At 31.9% G+C, this 22225-nt stretch overlaps 1 protein-coding gene and 1 long non-coding RNA gene across 2 annotated transcripts in view; one reads left to right on the top strand and one right to left on the bottom strand.

Moving 5' to 3' along the window:
* The window catches only part of LOC122574509, a 308890-nt gene that overhangs the window by 184288 nt on the left and 102377 nt on the right, over positions 1-22225 (bottom strand). The gene's annotated exons all lie outside the window — the stretch shown is intronic.
* Positions 1-22225, top strand: part of LOC122574512 — a 281783-nt gene that overhangs the window by 178225 nt on the left and 81333 nt on the right. The window contains exon 2 of the long non-coding RNA XR_006319076.1: positions 3037-3180. This is a non-coding gene — a long non-coding RNA (uncharacterized LOC122574512). The remainder of the gene's footprint in view (positions 1-3036; positions 3181-22225) is intronic.

The following is a 22225-nucleotide window of genomic DNA, read 5'->3' as shown; positions in this document are numbered from 1 at the left end:
TAATATAATAATAATTAATATATAATATATAATAATATAACAATCCTAAATATATATAATTCTTAATTCGATTCAATGGATTTCTAATACGTTTAAAACATTAACAAAGAAATAAAAACCTACTAATCCTCTTTGATAATCATCCAGTCATCCAATCAGAAACGAAGTATTATTTTTTTCTACTTTTATTCCCCAAACTTGCGTAATCACTATAAATGCATGTTAAGGAAAATGTTATAGGATCGTTTGCGAGAATACAGCTACAATACAAAGCCGCAGATGTCTTTTCTACCTCGTTGATTACTCCACACCAAGGTTTATTACGAAAAAGGAACGTTTTTGCATCTGGGTTCTCTTGCAAAATTCTACCTAATAATTAGTCATTAATTTCATTATCCAAAATTTATAAGGATTATTATTTCTATTATTAAAAAATGTTTAGAATCGGATTATTGTAGTTCCTTCTAAAATAATTTTAAAAAATCCTCTAGTTAGAATAAAAGATGTCTTTAACGTTTCCTAAATGCTGTTATATTCCTAGCAACTTTCATGGTACATTTTTATAGTGAAATATTTTCATTATCATATAATAGATATAATAGATTTTTATTACTATATAAATCTGAATATTGAATATGTGTAATCTATAAGGTGTTCCTTCTTCTTTAATATAATTGATAATTGACACGGTAGGTAATAATGTAGTATCGTCAATGGAATATATTGTTATTATATCCTGATATTTGTAATTTATTTACAATGAATGGATTGTACAGATACAGACAGGAAAACGATGGTAGTTTAATATGAACTAATCGCAATAACACGCTACAATCTAGACAACTCTCGACACAACGGATCCAACGTTCTCTCTCACGCGGACCACGCTCTTTCGACAACGCTAACATCACTATATCGACAACGCAACTCGCACTTTCTCTGACCTCTCGATTCACAGTCTTCGACTTCTCAACTCAAAACTCTCCTGCTCTCGCATGTCTTTTGTCTTCCCCTAGACCCACCACACACGTGTTCTGCGACCTCTCGTGGCCAAAGCCACGTAGACCTTTTCTATGGAACTATTCATTCGAAGAACCGATGACACATTTACGGGCCCATCGGCACTTCGGCTCTCGGGACATTGTTTATGGTTTAAAAACACCTCGGCTCTCGCGACATTGTAGGTGGTTTAGCCGCTAACTCCTAGGCCTTATGTCCGCGATACTACAATAATGCCTGATCGAATTCCAATTTTAAAGGAACAACGTTTCATACGAGTCAATCTACAGTTAATTAGTAAAATTACCTAATAGTTAATAAATTGTTGTGCAAGGGTGATCTAACTTTGCTGTTACCTCAAAAAGAAAATACAATAAACGCCGTTCTAACTAACTTGACGTTAAAAAGGACGCGTGATAAGCTCGAACCATACTCTTGGAGACCAGTGGTGCATACGTAATCCCGGGGTTTAACGCGATAAATCGTAATCGTTGGAAACGGCGTTCTTCGAGGCAATGTTTACTACGTGAGCCTCGCATTAAGTCGCGACGGTGCCAGAACGTGTTCGAAATCTTCAGAGGATTTTTTTTAATTCCACTCGCAACGGGAATGTTCTTCCGGCCAGAGGTTCGCAATTAATGGAATTGAATGCAAATGGATGCAAGGGGGTGCACAGCGGAAGTCGTAGGGAAGCGAAACGATTCAAGTTCCCGAGAAATCTTGAGCTTTAATGGGGAATCGTTCGCACTACCGGTTCAACGACAAATACTTTTCTCCCTGTCATTTATCGGATATTGCTCGGATTCTAATAATGTTCATGGAGTTTTAACGGATTTTTAGATTTATTTCATTTGTACACCTTCTTTCTCTCTCTCTCTCTCTCTCTCTCTTTTTCTGCGAAAAATCTTGGGGCAGTTATTAAATGTTGACCACAATTAGACGAAATATCTTGTAATAATTCATTTAACTTGATAAATTGTCTTAGAAAAGTGATAAGGTAGCTAAGATAGAATTTATTTAATTTACTTAGACGAAAGTATACTGCCAATGTATTAAGTGTATTAAAAACCTAAGAAAATTAAAAATTTCCAATTTTATTAAAAAATATATGGAATTTAAAATTCATAATCCACACAACGTATCAAAATTTTATCAAAAATAGGAGATGTTGTATGATTTTTGAGCGGGAGTGTATATCCGCTGATGGAAACTTAAAACAAACTTTAAATTTTTTATCTTGCTTCGATGTATCTTTTTTCACGGGGGACAAACATAATCTGAATAATACTTTCATACATAGATGACGAAGAACTTTTTAACAGAAAATTATTTGAATATTACTAAAATAATGCTACTGAAAAATATGAATAGTAGCATTTATGAGATTTTTAACAAACCATTATTCTTAACAAAAAAAAGTGAAATCTCATTAAGAAAGTAGCGTAGTTAGTTACATATTCTATATGCACGTTACACGAATGTACAAAGACGAGTACAAGAAAAGATTGTACATGAGCTTAGCTGCAACGTTAATTGGATTTCCGAGCAAATCCTGCTTTTGTTCTCTTAGATATTTTTTGTAATAAATTGTATTTTGCTTCCGTTAACCTATGCTTCCGTTGACACGGTCACATGGTTTAGTTTCGTCACATCACTTCTCGTTTGGCAAAATAATATCCTCTTTTCCTCATATTATTCACATTTTTATTCAACGAAACTACTTAAGAAATTGAGATCTGTTTATGAAGTGAAGAAGAAGATTCTACTCTAATGTTATATAAATTGATAACAATCATATATTATATTTCAAAAATCGTATATGCTATTTTAAATAATTCTCCTTTCTTGTGTAAAATAATCCTTTCTCATTGCAATTCTATAAAATCCAAAGTATAAATAAATGGATAGAAATCATACGCATAGAGGAAATATTAATGACAATTTTTTAAATATCAGTATCAATTTCTATCTTCCTATTATATTTCTTTTTCGGAATGAAATTTACAATATGAAGTAACGGTAAATATATACTTGTAGATAACACACAGGGAGTTACGAAAACAGCATTGACTTTCAAGGCTGCTACTGTAGGACATGTTTTTCAAACATACGAAACGCGAATCGCTCAGTTACCGACCTATTACGGTACAACGGCAACAACAAAGCTTCGTCGCAGTTTCGGTGAGTTTTATTCTAAAATATTTCTTGTAATACAGCTTCTAATATTAAAACTTGTATCTTTTGATTCGAGAAAGTTGCACCTTCTATAATTATACGATATAGAACGCCTTGATGATGTTAGAATGTGTTTAATAATAACCAGAAATGAATAACTATATATTAAAATATTTTATTATGGTCTCTGGTAAAGAAATTACATGTCTTTCAACAGTTACGAGTTACTATTATCTTATTGCATTGTAAGACTAAAATTTGTATAACTTTTGGAAAGATGAAGGGTTGTTCTTGCATTTAAAGATCTAACAAGTTTATGATTCGTTGTTTCTTATATACTCATGCGGAAATTAGTCTCTTTAGAGTTTGAGTATACTGTATCTGTTAGATTATTTGATAAAATATAGCGATACAAGATTCTGAACAATAATTAAAGTGAAATCGTCAAAGTTAAATCGTAAAAATAGTAATAAAATGACTGAGAGAAAATAATTTACATAACAGAAATTAGGGCATCTTTAAAATTTATTTAACTAAATTTTCGATATAGAAAATTTCTAGTCGTTTTCTTTTCCAAAATTTTTTAAAAGTCTTTACCAGTTTCCTACATAATATTCGTTTTTCAAAATTACAATTCGGCTGCCTACCTATGTATCGTAAAATTCATTAGTAAGTAGTTGCGACTACAAGGATGAAGTAAATACTATTCACAAAATACCGTGGGTGTAGTAAGATACGAAGTGTGAAGAGGAACGAAACTGAAACATGTCATGAAAGCAGCAAGTGCCAAACATGTGTTTCATTTTTAAGAATCGTATATGAAATTTTAATAGTTTCTTCTTCATTTGCAATACACCACCTCTTCCAATTAGAAAGTAACATTAATTAATGTAGCAGGAAAAGAGTTTCAAGCTTTCCCACTCCCTTTTCAGCAATTTGAAAGAAATAATTAAGATAGTTTTTCAAGTTTATTAACTATGAATAGGAAGTTTACCAGAAATTTATAGTTTCTCATTCACTTTTAGTTTTGAATTAATAACATAATATCTCGACTTTCAATGTTTAATACATTTTTATCAAAATTTTTATATTTTATATCGCAGCTAGTGTCATAATTACTAAATAAACGAAAGCTTTTCCGTGAATCGTTTCTTCCCATGTTGTATAATTAGATTCGTGTAAAAAAATTCAGTTAAAAGCGCACGAATGAAATGTTTTTGCGTGGGTTTCTATTTTATTGCAACTGGCACGTGTCTTGTAAATATTAATTAAAGATGGCGGCGCGTGAAGCCTGTTCATCGAATATCGATTTCTAATGGGACATATTGAGAGTACAATAAAATTTTATATCTTCGAGTATCGTAAATTATACTTCGTCATATTGTATCATTGATCGTAAAGAAGCTTCACGTTATTAAGAAACATAATGTACGTACTCTAAGAATACGTGTTAATAGAAATGTTTATGAAATCTTTAGTTTATCTTGATCTGTTCGAAACTTCATTGCACAGAATAACATTGATAAAAATTTAATTTAATTGATACACACGCGTGTATGCCTTTCCTTTCTTCTTTTACTTTTTTATTTATATATTTCTATTCTTTCACAGCATTACTTTTTAAATTAGTTCTGCTTAATAATAAAACATAATTCATAAACGATTCTTCTTCACGGTATTATTTTTTAAATTATTCTTATTTAATGATCATATATAGTTCACAAACGAGTTTCATTAAAAATCGGAAACCTTATTGATTAATTGATCACGTCACATTTTCTTTAAGTGCAATCATAACTTTTCAAGATTTTATCAAAGCATAAAATTTTCAGGGTCAGATTTAACATCGGTAGGTTCTTTGTTAACGTAGTTGACCGAGAAATTTATAAAACGTTAATAAATCCGCGAATCATCGAGTAGGACTAAAACCACATAACCTCGTAACCTCCTTTCATATCGAATTAAAAGCGACCCAGTTTTCTGGAGTGATGGATGTCAATGTTTAAAATTGGTCTCCATGTTAGTGCGTAATCTCGGATCGTTAATATCAGTTACATCTAATTGGTCTTGGATCTAAACATTATCAACTTAAAAAAAAGAACGTGTTTTTTTGAAAATTTGTACCTACCGGCACCATTGAATCAATATTTTCTCGTTAAAAAATTTCTGCCTCGTTAAGCTTTTATCTGGCTGCGTGCTTCCTTTCGTAATATTCATTTCCATATATACGATTTAATTTCTGAGAGGAATTTTTCACTAGAAAAAAGACGTCATATGCATATAATTTCCAATGTTTGGGAAGCTATGTTTTCATTCTGGAAGAAATTTTTAGTAAACTTTTCCAGCGCGATTTAATTGCATATTTTTTTCGAATCTTCGGTTTACTTTCCAACTTCTGAAAGTTTTAGCTGTTGATCGTTTAAAGGGTACAAATGAAAATTTAATTTTATTCCTCTTCCCTTTTTCTTTTAATGTTTGATATACTGTTATCAAGTTTTTAAAGGAAAGAGAATATCTCGATTATGTCCGGAAAAAATTAATTTGAACCGTGTACTCGTTAGAGAAATTGTGTACTCAACAAAGAAAAACTGGCTGTTGTCGCCGGATGAAACGCTTCGCCAGGATCGCTACAAGAAGTTTAGCGGGAAAGTTTAAGATTTTGTTATGAGTTGAACTTTTTACGAGACGAGTGCCACTCGTAGATCTTTGCAATTAACTTTAATGAGATAACTTTTTGAATCATCCTTCCTCCCCCTTTTCTGTTTGAACGTCGGGAGGAAGTGAATCGTATTCTATCTACCATCATATATAGCGTATATTACATTTGTCATTAATATCAAAGATAAATTCCGAAACTCCAAATAAAATATACATTCGTTATTTTTTCTTTAAATCTCGAATGAAACAATCAAATTGAGGAATACTCCAATTCGCATACTGGCTTTCCACACGAAGTAGAGATTACAAAATTACTTTCAGAATCTATATCTCATAATGAGAGTGTAATCAAAAATATACATTGATTAGCGAGCATAAATAGATGACCATCAATGTTAAAACATTTATTAATATTTCGTATAAATTGAATGCTCTTCTTTTATTTTCTAATTATTTTCCACTTGCATTCTACGTGTCAATTAATGTATAAGAAAGTGAAATTTGTTAAACTTTTTTCGATGAATTTAACCAGTAATTATCCTAATACTTATAATCGGCACTATATGTATATCTACGGGAAATTTGAATGAAAATATTGGCAAATATAAAAATGTTTTCTATTCCTAATGAATATATTCATTTATTAGAAATAGACAATGAATGTATTTTTATCGTGATTTTACTAGTAAAATTTTTAATTGTGTTACTTGTGAACACATTCTCTTATCAAACTAGTATATACCTAGTAAATGTACAAATTTCATTCACTTTTAAATGGACTCGTATTAATGGAATAACATACACACGTTTACCAAAACAATTAAAACAATTAACAAATAGCATTCGCGAAACAGTAGCTTAATTATGTTCCCTAAACATTGCGATTAGAAATGAAAGAAGCCGCAGGAAATCCATCCTGTGGATACGAAATCCCGTGACTTAGGAACCATGTCTGTGAAATATATGTCTAGCATAAATGCACTTGAGTTAACTTTAATCTTTCAACATATCGTGGTTACGTTTCCTCGAAGCAACACACTCTGTAAACTACGGAAACACAGCTAGGAAACGTTGATTGGCCAACTTTAACGATATATGGCTTTGCACCACAACGAATAGCATCACGACGCACCCTAGAGATAAATCTAACTCCTTTTACAAGCGATTAGCATAAGATTACTGGCAACCGCCTAGGACTTAATTCGTTGACCCCATATTACTCTCCTTTATTACGTAAAACTTGAGACTATATGCGATATTATAGACTATTGCTTCCCCTTGAAACTGTGTTCCCTTAGTTTCATATTACTATGAAACCAGCGGTAATATTGCCAAAGCAATAAGTCGAGGGTTGATTCATTTGAAGATGTGCGCATAAAATTGTCAGAATTTGGTTACAGCTTCTGTTTGAGACTATATTATTACCATCATTCTTTTTAGGTACTATCATTTGTCGTTCGTTAGATTCTACATTTAAAAAATTAATTAATTCAATTTCATGTTATTGCTTTTTTAATTCAGGCAAAGATAAATCTATAATTTAGAAAGCGCACGATTTTACACGAAACGAAGATTCTACACTAAAAGTTTTAGTCGAGTAGATTTGAATGAAATGAGGGATGTGGTAATTATGATTCTACTGTTCTGTGGTTCTACATTTGCTTGAAATTATATTGCATTTATCGTATTAAAACTGCAATAAAAACGAGAATCGCACTGGTTTGCTAAGTCTAGTTTAATATATAATCAGGATGGTCGTATTTAAACAAGCTTCTATCCACCAACGCGCTTTACATCTTTTCTGTTTTAAAAATTCATTTTGCACCTTAATGAACGTGAACGAAACTCAGCGCGGAATCGAATTTGCAAGTTTTACGAATGAGAGTCTCGTGGTTGTGTAAAATACACCGTTGTTTTTATTCATAACGGAGAATTCCAGTTAAAGCTTCCGTATTCTACGCCACTTTCGCAAAATACATTTTCTTCTTCCTTCTTTTTATTTCTCCGCGGCTCTGTAATGCCCATTATCATTTTATGCAGATTGCGTCTCCGTGTTCATATAACGTATTTTATCTCAATAAAGATGTTCCCTCTCTCCCGAGTTTGTTCGTATTTCTTTTCTATGCTTGGTAATTCTACGTGCGTATACCGGATAGAATATAGAATGTTTGAAACACTTTGTAGAATGCATTAAAGTGAAGTGAATGTTATAAGAACGAAGGAACTAATGTGTGTTGATCATAAAAAATATTTATATTTATTCAACGCGAAAGTAAAGAAATAATGATTCTGAGTAACTCTAAATTTTAAGTTTACAATAATATTTTCATATTTCTGAATCTTAAAATTTTCGGACATTTAAATTTTATATATTTTCAATTTTTTAATATTGAAATTTTTTAATCTCTGAATCTCTGAATCTGCGAATCTTGAATTTCTTAATTTTTGCATTCTGTACCAATGTAAAGACAGAAATTAAATAAAAGAAACATGAAATTCATATAATTGTATTTAAAGCTATAAGCTATGTTAACTATAAAAAAAAAGAACATCATCAAACCAGTTGGGAATAATACTCATATTCCTACACGATTAGATTTCAGCGAAAGTTAACAGTCGTCCCATTTCATCTTTAAAATTATCACGCTGGGACATTAGGTAGCACAAGCAGGTCCACTTTCGTCCAACTAGCAAACCGTCGCGTCGTCGGTATTCGTTTTACCGAGCCACTTTGCCTTAATGAAACCGCCAAATTCGCCGTCGTTATTTCTCTTTCATGCACAATTGCAGAACTTTGTCGTTTATGGGACGTACAGTCATGTCGTTGATGTTAAATCGAGTGCGTGCAGTCGATTAAGTTCCGGGGAAACTCTATTATTAGGTACTGGAACTTTTTTTGGTCCAGTTCGTTCACCAAACTAGTCGTGCTTCTACTACGTCACTTTAGTCGTCTTTCCAGTCGATTTAAAAATCTACTTCAATTCGGATTACGTTCACATATTTCTTTATCTAAATATTTCCTTATTCTTTCTGGCATCCTACTCTCGTCTAATTGGATTCGCGAATATCTCTCCACGTGGGATGCAGTAATTTTTTTGAACAAACTATTTGTAACTGCACTTGTCAAAACGTTTGATGAATTTTAAATTAAATTGAAGTTTGTAAATCAAGTACTCGATTTCCCTCCCTATTTTGTATGGTACAGTCAGTCACGAAAGTTTACATACAACCCTTAAATATAAAATATTATCGTAGAAATGTTAGCTTTACGAATTTTTCTGACACATTGTTAAAATGTAACAATTTATTCATTTTCACCTTTATCATACTCACATTTAGTATTATAACAGTAGATTAAATGTTGTATCAATATAGATTCCCTACCTTGGCATTGATAAAATTTGTAATCTCTGGTGTAATTTTATCCCAAGATTTTTCTGAATTAAATGTTTCAATTTTTGAAATTTCTGTTAGAAATCCATTACTATATTGAGTGAAATCAAGGTGACTTTCTATTGATGTGTAGATATACATAATATTGTGACATAGTGCGTTTTAATGTCATAATGTCATAATCGATGAATGTATATAGACTTTCCTGACTAACTTTATAACGAAACTAAATGAAGAATATTTAAGGAGACATGGATACGAAGGTAACAGAATTTCAAATTGGTAATTTGCAGTAATTAATCACATTTCGCGGTAATACGGAGCTTTCGCGATATTATACAGTTTTAAAGAGAAGCAAGAAAGTGGATCGAAGGAGAGTGGATCGAGGTTTTGCTTGATTCGAGAGGATAAATTTCTTTGAAGATAATTTTACAAGAAACATTGGGGGTTTTCGTCATTTGCTGCTACTTAATAGAGAAATTAAAGATATCGACATATATGAAAGGTTTAATGAATGATTTAAGCGAAAAATTTCTGTGGATTTATAACGTGAAAATTTGGACCAATATTCGTGCCAAGAAAGTAAAATCTGCTCTTGCCTCATGATTCAGGGATGTTTATTATCGTACAGAGACATTTTTTCAAAGATTCATAACGATGACAAGGGTGCAAGCGTAAGCACACGGATGTGTTCGTATTCAGGTCAGCAAGCCGTAGGAGTCATATTCATTTCAAAAATCTTATATATCTTTCATGGGAGTTTCATTTCCAGGGTGCAATCATATCTCTCGTGGCTGTAATAAATTGTTGGAACTGCAATGCACATAGATTGGGACGAGATTTCCTGAATGAGCTTAGGTTAATCAGAATTTAATTCGAATAATTTCGTTAGAAGATAGTCCATATCTCCAGAATAAAAAGAAAAGAACTGGGGACTTTAGTTTAAATAGAAAAAAAATGTATTTAATCGAATATTTACACAAATCTCTTTAAAAAAATAATTTTTTTTTTTATTTGATAGATTTGCTTTTTAAGGTACCAATGTAATTGTTATTTCCATTTAACGTAATTTTGATATTATCGACAAAAGTTTTATAGAGTAATTGCATTGTGCGTTTGGGATTCTCTTCATTCTTTGAACGAATTGTATTGCTTTTTTATGTAAATGATCGAACGTATTGTTGCATTTCTAAATAAGTATGAAAATATTGTAAAGTATCGAAATTTATAAAATTTTTCTTCATTGGATAACATACCTAATAAGTTTTAATATTATAAAAAGTTATATATCATCTAAATAAATCCCAGTATTCCATATTCTACTAATTTTAATTAAACAAAATTATCGTTCTGGACAATTAATGATTAATCTTTGTATACCATCAATTTAATGTTGGTAATGGACGACTTACAAATTGTATGCATGATCTACGTAAATCAACGAATATTTGCAAGTTTCTCGCATTTCATCCTCAGGATTAGGATTTACTCGAACACATTGAACCGTATCTATAATCCATACACATTGCCAAGAGAAATGCTCATGCAAATGCACCGTTTTGATGTACAACGTGAATACCAAACGAATTTCATATCTAGTTATTCAACCTTTGAGGAATGTGTATTATGGTAAAAAATATATTTTCTTTATAAAATTCTAATCCAAAACCTTCTAATTTCATTCTTTTTATTTCTAGAATAATCATAGAAGAATATTTTACAATTTTTTGTCTAAGATATGTTATATTGTTTGTGACCATATTTCGTTATTTTATATTATATCAGATGACTGAGTAATTTTATTTCCTTTATGAATAATTTTATAAGTCATAGTTTTCTTCTTCTTCTTCGAAGTCTTCTTCATGTCATTAAGAAGGAATTTTTATTTATATCTATATCAAAGTGTACTACGCTTTTGACCAATTTGGAAATAATTTTTCTTTTAGACTTTTCTAAATATTTTAAATATAATTGTAAGATCCATTGATTAATTGCTTCTCTCTCGAAACTTAATGTCGTTAAGAAAGAATTTTTATTTATAACTATATCAAAGTATATTCCACTTTGACCAATTTGGAAACAATTTTTCTTTCAAACTCTCCTAAATATCCTAAATATGTATCGTTAAAAAATCATATCACTAATACATCGATAGAAATGAATGATTCTCCATTTAGAATCAATTCATAAAATGTTTATTTCAAACTCCATGTACGTAATAATGCACAGAACGAGACCAGAACGAGCTGCTTCCGTTTCTCTCCACTAATTAAATTTCTCACACTGTCTGATTCCAAGCGTATCTTAGGTGAATTAGGTCGGCCACTGTTCTTAACGAACCATGAGTTGCTGACGAACTAATTGTACAGGCTATCGAACATCTTCAGGATCCTGGTCTAAAATCAAGTCTGTAATTAAGTACTTCATGGTGAATGATCAACATTTATGTGCGGCAAATCATCGTGTTTCTTACACACATACACATACAGTATGTACAGTTATATAGTTGAGGGTGAATTTAGCAGAGTTGAAACTTTAATGAAAGCTATTAAAATGTTTGCGCAGCAGTTACTGAAAATAGCTGACTCCCGTAAACGCATTTGATTATGTTGTTAACTCTGTGTTGATTTTCTCGTATTTTCCAGTCGGATCTACCCACGATTACGGTCTATGTCTGCGTAGTAGAACGGTTGAACGATGCTCCTATATCCTCCTGTATTTTATTTTTCATGTAGAAAAATTTCACTATAATTTGACTATAACTTTGAAAACATACAAGGAAATTAATGAAAGTTAGATTGCGAATAAAAGTTGGTGATTATATAATTAGGAGTTCTCCAATATATAGCAGAAAAATAAACATTATCCCCGTTATACTCTGTAACAAAAATTGTTTCAATTTGGAATAACTTACTATAATAAATTTATTCGTAACTGATGGAATGTCTATCAAAATTCTGCAGTTTTTACTTGTATGGTAATTTAGTAAACACTCCGATCATTAACATAATTTTTATATAAAATCATTTTTTTAAATAATCTTGAAATTTACGAATATTTCTGTAGATTCCACAAAATGACGACAATTTTACTTACAAGCTAATATAGTTTCCGCACGTTTTCCCTTTTGCAAATGAACAAAGACTTCTTGTAGTTTCGTATCTCTCATCATTAGCTACAATACTTGAAAGACTGGAAGATCATATATCCGACGCTCTTGTTTCGCGCGAAGGAATTAAGAAACACTCAGATAGAATACACGCTGATCCAGTGTCATTAAGCTAACGACATTCGATTATCGTTCTTCACGTAGGAAATGTAGATATATCTCCGTACTTTAAGGAAACGTTACAGTAGTTCATAGTGATAGTGGTCCAATAAGATACTGTACTTTGATCGTTGTACCTGATTAACGAATGCTCTTCCTCTAGATTAACTTAGAAGCACATTAGGACCAAGTATATTATTTTATCTCGTACGTTAAAGAACACATATTTACACACATTTAATATCATCTTTGTTTATGCATTAATACAAATACATACAACAAATTTATCTTCTCTCTTCTCATTTACTGAAGATTTAGTTGTCGACATTAATTTTGATATAAGTAAAACAGTTTAAAAACATACAGTGTCAAATAAAGGAATTTTTAAACGAAGCGAGTGTGAAAAATATACATTGAGTAATTTTGTAAAAACTATACATTGTGTGAAATGAAATTATATTCGACAAGAGTAACAAATAATTGTAATATAAATGGTACGTATCAGAATAAATGACTATTAGAAATATTGTGAAAAATACATAATTCAAAAGTTACTAATATTCATGTACACAAGTATCAATTTTAATCTTTCTTCTCCACTGTGTATTTTTTACAATAAATCCTTTTTTTTATCACATGGCTTAAGAAGCTACTATATTAGATACTCTTCCCACTGACTGAGTATCATTCCAGTATGTTCCATTCGTAACAAATGAAAAATTGAATGGTCGTGCCGAGTAATTCATTCACTATTTCAAGTGGGAAACATTATTCGTGGAAACGTAATTCCTATTAAACGGTGGTGTACCGATCGACCATTTCGACGTGGCTCATCGTTCAATGTTCTCACGTATCAAGAGTATTTGTTCAAGAATACTAAAATAGAATTGCATCCGACGTGCTTACTTCTAGCCGCGTAATCTTGCCCTGTAACAATTATATAACAGGAAATGAAAGCACAATCGAGGACAGATCGTGATCGAAACTTCGAACGTGGTTGGTGTATGTATTTTATGAACATACCGTAGTTAACAATTCTTTCGTAAAATTCTATAAATTGTCCTTAATTCGCAAATTTTACTTGAATAATTTGCGCAAATTAATCGATATCTCGATTCAACTGCAGATGCATTAACTTTAATTCTTCACACTCTGAAAATTTTTCACATGAATTCAGCACAATTTTATAGTAAAACCTTCTGGAACAAAAAATTTTGCTTCAGAAAGAAAGAGGTTATAAATACGTATACGTGGATTTATCTATGTAGTAATCTTTCGTCATTTTTCCATTCTTATCGATAAAGATGAAACAAAATAATAACATTTTATTGTTCTTATCACACAATTTTGCAAATTAAAATTTTGAGTCGTATAAATTCAAATGAACAAACGTCTAATAAAGGTGATACATTTTGCATATTCATAGAAACCATACATAGAGGGTGAGTTTACGTTGATCAAAATTTTTGATACACGGACGAAAGCAAAACTGTGTAATAAGATTGCCAATTAAATTTTACAAGGTTGCCTTGTGTAGAGTAATATTTATTCGCGCAAGAACATTGGTAGTATCGCTGGTTCTAAGGGTAGGGTATTTCTAAAGAACGTTGCATAATGCATAACGTGTTAATTCGACACGTAGTTCGCTACATTGATTAAAGTATACGTTTTACGTTTCTAGAACTTACAACTTCATTATATAACAAACAGTAACATCTATTATATGTTCTTATGTGCAATGAGAAACACGTGTCGAAGATTACAGTTTGGGTGACACGTGTGTAACATTGAAGTCCACTAAGGCGCCATGATTAGTATTAACGCGTCGTAATTAATGTTTGTTATGTAACAATGTAACAGGACGTGTTACATTGAAGGAGGACGTCCTTTGTCTTGGTCCATACTAATGGGAACTTGATATCGTCGAACGTACAAATTGCTTAATTGGGTATACAGTGTAGTAGGATTTGTAATAAAAATACTGACAACTTTTGATTGTATGGAACTCGTTCATTTGGATTTACAAATTAATTTTCCAATGTCCTAAGAATTTTATATAGATATAATTTAGAAGTTTGAAAATATAAAAATAGATTTTCTATTCTTAAGTCTTTTGGAATTAGAAATTTAGGAATTATTTGATCATTTTGTTTTGGTTATCATTTATTGAAATTTAAAATAAAAATGTTCTAATGTATGTAATGCATATAATTAAAAATATAAAAAATTTTTTTGAAAACAGTTTTTGGAAACAATAAAGGCTAATTTAGAATTACGTAGGCACTTATCTCAATAATGTAGAACGATAATTAACGTTATTCTATAAAGCATAATATGGTGGTATTAAAATAAGCAAATTTCTATCTAAATTTTTGCTAACAGAATTTCAAAGCGTCGATTATATTTTATGCACAGTAATGATGATGATATAGTAATTATTTTAAGTTTGTACAGATGTGCGAGTAACCGCGTAACGCGGCGTTCATTAGCGTAATGTGATTAAAATTAACATGAGATAATTCGTATATTTGCAGTAGAATATATTTTCAGAGGACACGTGATAATGAGTGAGAACAGCTTTATTATCACTGTTGGAATTAGTAACTATATGATTATTAAACATCAGAATTTAAGGCACTTTTTAAAAGCAATTTATTTCTATTTATGTGTTCCATTAGTTTCATGTATCTCACCTTGAAAGGTTCCATGCATTTCACAGCGGCACTATTTATTTTTAGGTGGTCATAGGGATTTCTTAGTAACATAGTATACTGCAGTTTCTAAGGATGTGCTTCCTAAACACGCGGTGTTGAAAGCACATTAATATTCTATTACGCGACTGAAGTTTCCACAAAGTTCCCGCTTATATCTATCAAACCCTAAACAGAACTTTGTGAAATTAATTGCTTCCTTCATACATAGTTCTTCGAGAGACGGTTAAGGTTAATACTTCATTAGCGTTATATTTTCTAAATTTCTATTCAATATGTATAATGCAGTACTTATTAATATTAGAAACTTTAGAACTTTATTCTACCTAAAATTTCGTGCATCTTCCAACGAACATTATAGTCAAACATGTTTCTGCTGGATTAGAATAATATTTCTTAAAAAATCGAAATATAACTAAGCAATTTTTTATGCGCAATATTTCATCAAAAATATCAAAAATATTATACTACTAATGTCAACAATACAAATACTATTATAAAGAAGAAGAAAAAGAGTAAAAAATGATCAAAATAATCACATATGAAATTCTAATATCGAGGACACTAATTTTCATTAGCCTTTGATAAACGTAGAAAAATAAAGATAGTAGCTATGTGCGCGTGGTAAATTATAAAAATCCTAAAAAAGAAAGAAACAAGGACTCAGAACAGGTATCGCAACAGCTTATAATTTTTGTGGGATTACGAGCTATTGTTCCATGGGCTTTCGGCAATTTCGCGTGTTTCGTTCGATAGGAGTCTCAGCGAAATTATCACGCAGCCCTGTAGGGAATGAACAAAATTTGTTGCTAGAGACTAGACACGTTGGTCGTCTACACCTGCTCGGCTCCCGATAAGATTATTTACAGCGCGAACAAAATCGTATTACACGCATCTGTGCGCGGAAATTGGCACTTGCGTTACTAGACGAACGTCCTATCTTGAAGAGCGGAAATCGATTCAATTGGTTTAAGGCAGTACGGGAAAGAAGCCTTTATCCTCTATCGAATCTCGTGTATTGCAAACGTTAATTACTGGACTGCGAATATTTATACGTTTAAAGGAAATTTGTAGGTCCGAAAATAATGCACGTAATATGCAAAAATATATAACGTATCTAAAGTATAGTACTCTTTATGTAACGTGTAACCAGTAAAACAAATTCCTATAATTTAATTCACAATTTACATAAACATCCGCAGTTTATTGTATAAGTTTTAAAGAAGAAGGTAGTTATTTTCTATTTTTCTCAAAAAGAAAAAAATGATAGTCATACATGGACGTTGAAATTAAAGTTAAATCGCAATGAAGTGTACAATTTTTAACGGTTCAACAGTTATAAGCGATAGAATGTTTATAACCTAATTATCATTAAAGAGGAAGTTATAAGACCCATAAAAAGTTGTGTACTAATTATGATCTTCTATTTGGGCAAGTTTATAAAACTTTGGTACTATATAATTTATCACCAGTAGAGTATATGAGTATTCAGTATCAGATTGTGTAAGAAGATATAATTCAGTGGTTTTTCGAGGTAAAATGAACGAGGCAGGATTAAATCTATGACACGATGGTAATTTATCAAAAGTAACAATTTCCAGGCAGTTGGATCCACGAATATATCTAACCGAAGCGGCCCATGACCTTAGAGAAGTTCCAGAGGGTTGAAGCGCTTCTAGGGCCCTTTTTGGCAAGCGCCAAATACGGCCACCGTGGAGGTTTTAGCCGGTACGAACCCGGCACTACCCGGCGCCGTCTCCCCGGAGGGCGCGAGGCGCCTATGAAGGTTTCCTCCACGAAAAAAAAGAGGGTTAAAGCGCATGTGTTGGCCGCATGGCCTGCGAAACGACGTCCGAAGCCAGGACGTCGTAAAAGAATAAACCCTGGGACTTACTAAAACGCGCATGGGCCTTAGAGAAAAATTAATTTTTTTACACTGTTGAAGTTAAACAGCGAGTACTTTAATAACACCCTACATGTCTTCCATCTCACAGCTATCGATTTTTCCTTATTCGGTGGGATACGTGCGAATTATTGTACAAATATTCCTCATGTGTCTGAGTCTTCTTCCGTTTAATGTTCATGACATTATTTGACAGAATCTTGTTCGTGATTATAGTTCGTGTTAACATAGAACAAATTATGAGTTAATCTGAATGTACGATACGAACGTAGAAAATCTTCGATAATATCGTCTATGTTCTCCTTGAATTTCGTTATACATTTATGGTATTAATTTCCTCTAGGTAAATACAGAGAAACTGAATTTATATCTTCCTATGTTTCCGAAAAATCTAGGACTATACTGAGGCATTTATTAACATTTCCATTATATACATATACTATAATAATTCACTATATACATATACTACAAGTGAAGCGTTTGAAACATTTTATAATAAAAATAAAAATTGTTCGGAAGGAAGTTCATCGGTAAATCATTCATCGAAACAAATATTTGAAATATCTTTTAATAAAAATAGAAATTTCTTCTGAAGAAATTCACGAATGAAATTTCCCTTGGCCATCGAGAATCCACTTTGTCTACAAAAAGTGAAATATTAATAAAATTGAAATCTTTGATGACAACTCGTATTAACGTAGGACAAGTCATCGATCAATTAAAGTCCAATAATCTATTTATATTCGTTTTCAAACTTCCAAAATATCATCTATCATTCATACGAAAAATATAGCAAATATTTGATAAAGTCGCTATACGCTAGATGTTTCCCCATTTTCGGTGGAAGTATTGTCGTCGTGTAGACGACGAACGACTCATGTCACAATGCTGTCGGGCCGAACAAGGATACATGAAATCATAAAACTGGATCAGTCGGCGTTCTCGTGTTTATCTCTACCGGAAACGGGACCGTCGAACCAGACGTCCCGATGGAAATAAAAGTCTTCACTTCCGGACAAACAGACTCGTTGAAATCCGAAGATGTAGGAATTTTCCACGCGAAGTATCATTTCTCTTTTTATTGCGGTTGCACGTGAACAACGAAACAGTGGATTTTTACGTCCTGTATGAGATATTAAATTAACTCTGACTCTTCTTTTGTATGTTAAAATTATTTCCTCATGTAAATCAAGATAATAATTTCTCGAGGATCGTGTAAAATACACATGCTCTGTGTGTGTGTTATATGATATCAATACATAGTTTTTTGTTTGAAGAGGAAAGAAAACTCTAGAGTTAGATAAAAATAAAAAGGAAATATATGCTCTGATATGCTCGAAGCTTGTCTATAACTAGATAGAAGTAAAAAATTACACCTAATAGTTTTAATTATAAAGTAGGTATATAAATTATGTTTTATGAAATTATGAAAGTAGTTGGTGAGAAATGTTTCTAAAATTCCACAATGGAATTTATATATTATTGAGTTTTGTTTACATAAATCCGAGAAATACACATATGAAATTTTTTAAATAGCAATAAATAATTATACTCTCAGCAAGACTATGAAAGTATGAAATGAGAAAAGTCATAAGAATTTTACAGAAGTAGGATATACGTACTATCAGATTCCGTATAGTTACGGAGGAAATAAATTTCTCTTTGATTCAACAGAATTGCGAGCACGTGTAGACAAGGTAGATATTCGATAAAATGTGAAATACGACGTTATGTAATTTCTTTGAGTTGTATTGAATAATGAATAGGATATTATGAACAGCGTATTAAGCGGTAATCTGACGCAACCGAAACGAATTATTACGCAAACAGCGAACTGACTTAACGTTGTGACAGTGAACGTAATATTCTATGAATAATAAGGTAACCGCGTTCTACGGCATCTTTTATGCACTTCAAATTATGCTAAGCTAATATATACATCATGTCACCACGATTTGCGTGACAGCTAATTTTTGGGAATTCCACGGGCAACAAATATTTCCAAATAATAAACATTCATTTAAAAAATGAGATAAAAGGTTTCTCACGGGAATTGAAAAATTCAAAAATTATATTTTTTTAGAATTTTCTTCAAAATGAATAAGAAATTAAAATTGTTTAAAATCTTATTTAAAAGAAATAACATATTAAAATTCTTTAAAATTGTTTTTAAGAGACATACAAAATTAGCACAATTTTTTAAATTTTCTTTAAATATTTTAATTAGCACAATTGTTTTCCTTGTGGTTACAATGGAATATAACAAAACGTAAGAAGTTTCATTTAAAGATGAATCAATCTGCAGAAGAACATTTATCACGGACAATCCTGTCGTTTGGCGATTTCTCTTTTCGAAACGATATATCGTTCAAGATAACTAGACACCCTTGTTCAGTAGGTGTATTTTCTTCTTTTTCTTTCTTTCGTATCTTTTTTCGCCTTAAGACAATGCTACCTGTCTCTTCTGAAATGAGACGGGAATTTAATTTATGATGGTGGAAGCTAACGCTTTCATATTTTTCTCCTTGGCTAAAGTTGTTCTTATCATGTTGGTCGAACATGGCTACTATGCTCGTTTTCTTTGCCGAAGAAAAATGACGAAATTGTAACGGAAACGACTGGGATCGTAAGTAAGACGCGATAAAACAGAATAACAACAAAAAGAATGACGCCCCATCTATATATACGCCAACGCGTATCACAAATACGTAAAACATCGATTCTAATTTGAAATCTCATATACCTTACATTTCAATTCGTCTCTGTGTCATGAGATACGTGCTTTTTTGTAGACAATGTTTTGATAATAATATTGGACAAGACGAAAGGAATTATTTCAATGGATTAATTTATATTTTGTGGAAGTTGAATAAGATGAAAAGAATTCTTTTAAATAATTTTAATAATATTTGATAAATTTATATCTTCTGAATAGTTATATTTTTTAAAAGTTCAGTTCTTTAATTTTTTGTGTTTTATTGCACTTTGATTTTTCAATTTTATTTTCATACAACATTTTTACTATTTTTCCTTTTCTAAATGTCACTATTGGAATTTTTTAAACGGGAGTTTCAGATATGATGTTTTACTTTTCAAACATTCACTCCAGTACAATTGATCCTGTTTGTTATGTTGGCCATGTGCATGCGTTAAAAAGGATTTCTATTTTACATATACATCAATTTTAGTTAAATTCTACAAAAAATTCCAATTAACGAACTTTGTTGTTGTAAAAAACCGAAATTGTGTAAGCCAGTACCTATGCATTCTAAGATACTTCACATATTTTGAAATTCATATATGTCGGAGATGAAAGGACATCGAGACCTTTCTTTTGGAACGTTGGGGAAAACCCCCAATACTTTAGTCTAGACTTTTATTATTGCTACAATTAAATAATAAAACTGAGAAATTGTTGTAATGTTCTAACCCGAGTATGGGTGCCCGCGGTTTATGACAGTGGGCTTGGACTCGAAGTGAGATAATGGGTCATTGAACGTAGTCACGGTCACGAGAGGGACGTGTACCTAACAGAGGCACAGAATAATTATATAGCTCTCCTTAAAAACGAAGATTGACCCGAGAGGTATAAAGAGGAGTATATAAGTGCAGTTCCACTTGGACTGCGGGTCAGTTCATTCAGATAAGTTCTACTTATACGTCGGGTCACACCAGGATCGTGTATCACCTCTTACATGTCATCCCGTTGGCCGTGAATTCGTTATCGAACCTAAACTCATTGTCATTGACATCTCGTTTGTCCGATCGCCGCTATTACTTGTTAACTCTTGTAATAATTACATCCGTACCAATAAAGATCAGCTAGAATACATAACCATGATGGCCAATTTGAGTGAAGATTCGTCAAACGCCCAAAATTCCAACGCCAACCCGACATATATTAGAGTAATTAGTGTATTGATTGCATCTTTAACTATCGAAATCTGCTGGGAATTAATGACTGTCAATATCGTTCTAGTGAATTGCTTTGGGTAAAAGGAAGTAAGAATTGTCGTTAACCACGCGCCAGATCGATAGAAAGAATTCATCGAGCGAAATAACACTGCATAAGGTTTCCTTAATCTTCTCTATCAGCCAAAAAATGTCTTATCTCGTATGTATTTTTCATTTTAGCTCTTAATTCTTCCACCAAGATTCTTTTCGCTTTTAACGAATTTTCTAATTAACACAAACTTGTTAGAAAGCAAAATTCTTTGTACATCTGACATATATTTTGCCACATATTACATTTTGGTAGCGTAAACATTGAAGATTTAACCAGGAAGCATTTCAAGAGGATATAACTTGAGAGAGCAATAACTTTAATCTTTACCATAACATTTGCTGTGTATACTTCCATCATTCGTCCTTCTCGTTCACGCTTCCCCGAGAAAATTTTCGTAACTTGAGACACTTGCTTTATACCGCATTGTGAGATACATTTATCGCTATATCTTTTTCATAGAAAGATCAAAAAATGTCATCGGTCATTCCCTTATAAACTTTTCATTTTATTGAACTTTCAAACGTGCATTCGTTAACTTTCTATTATACAAATCCTTTGTCTTTCTGTCTCGCGCCTTTCTTTTGTTTCGAAGAATGAATATTCGGATTTTTTGAAGTATGGATTAAAAATTCTGTCAAATTTTGTCAAAAATATCAGATATAAAATAGTACAAAGCGCTAAAAATTGTAAAAATTCTATAAAATAGTAAAATATATGTACGTATTTGATACTTAAAGTGTGATGAGAGAAAATGGGAGTGACTCAACTGTAATGAGTGGCAGTTTAACGCGTCACGGTACATTTTATAACGCTGTAATTACGTCGTCGAAACGAATACTGCTACCTGCCATTTACTTCGACTTCACTTTACGGATTAGCGTCGAAGTATCAAGTAGCGTGTTTGCGACGTTATGAGCATGGAGTTCAAGTAGCCTTGTTTGGCATTATGGCTCCTTAGATGACTGGTGCGTTTAGAGTTTACAGGATCGATACCCCGGCGTTGAGCGATTTCCTTTAATGTCCTGTGAAGAGACATTTTTCATTTCATTTTTGATATGCACTTTGCTAATGACTGTTTGGAGCACCGTGAACTGGAGGAACCTTTTGTGTTT

The sequence above is a fragment of the Bombus pyrosoma genome, linkage group LG13 (assembly GCF_014825855.1).
Source record: "Bombus pyrosoma isolate SC7728 linkage group LG13, ASM1482585v1, whole genome shotgun sequence".
Classification (NCBI taxonomy): Eukaryota; Metazoa; Arthropoda; class Insecta; order Hymenoptera; family Apidae; genus Bombus; species Bombus pyrosoma.
The sequence above is the reverse complement of the archived record's forward strand: the minus strand, read 5'-3'. Positions and strand labels throughout refer to the sequence as shown.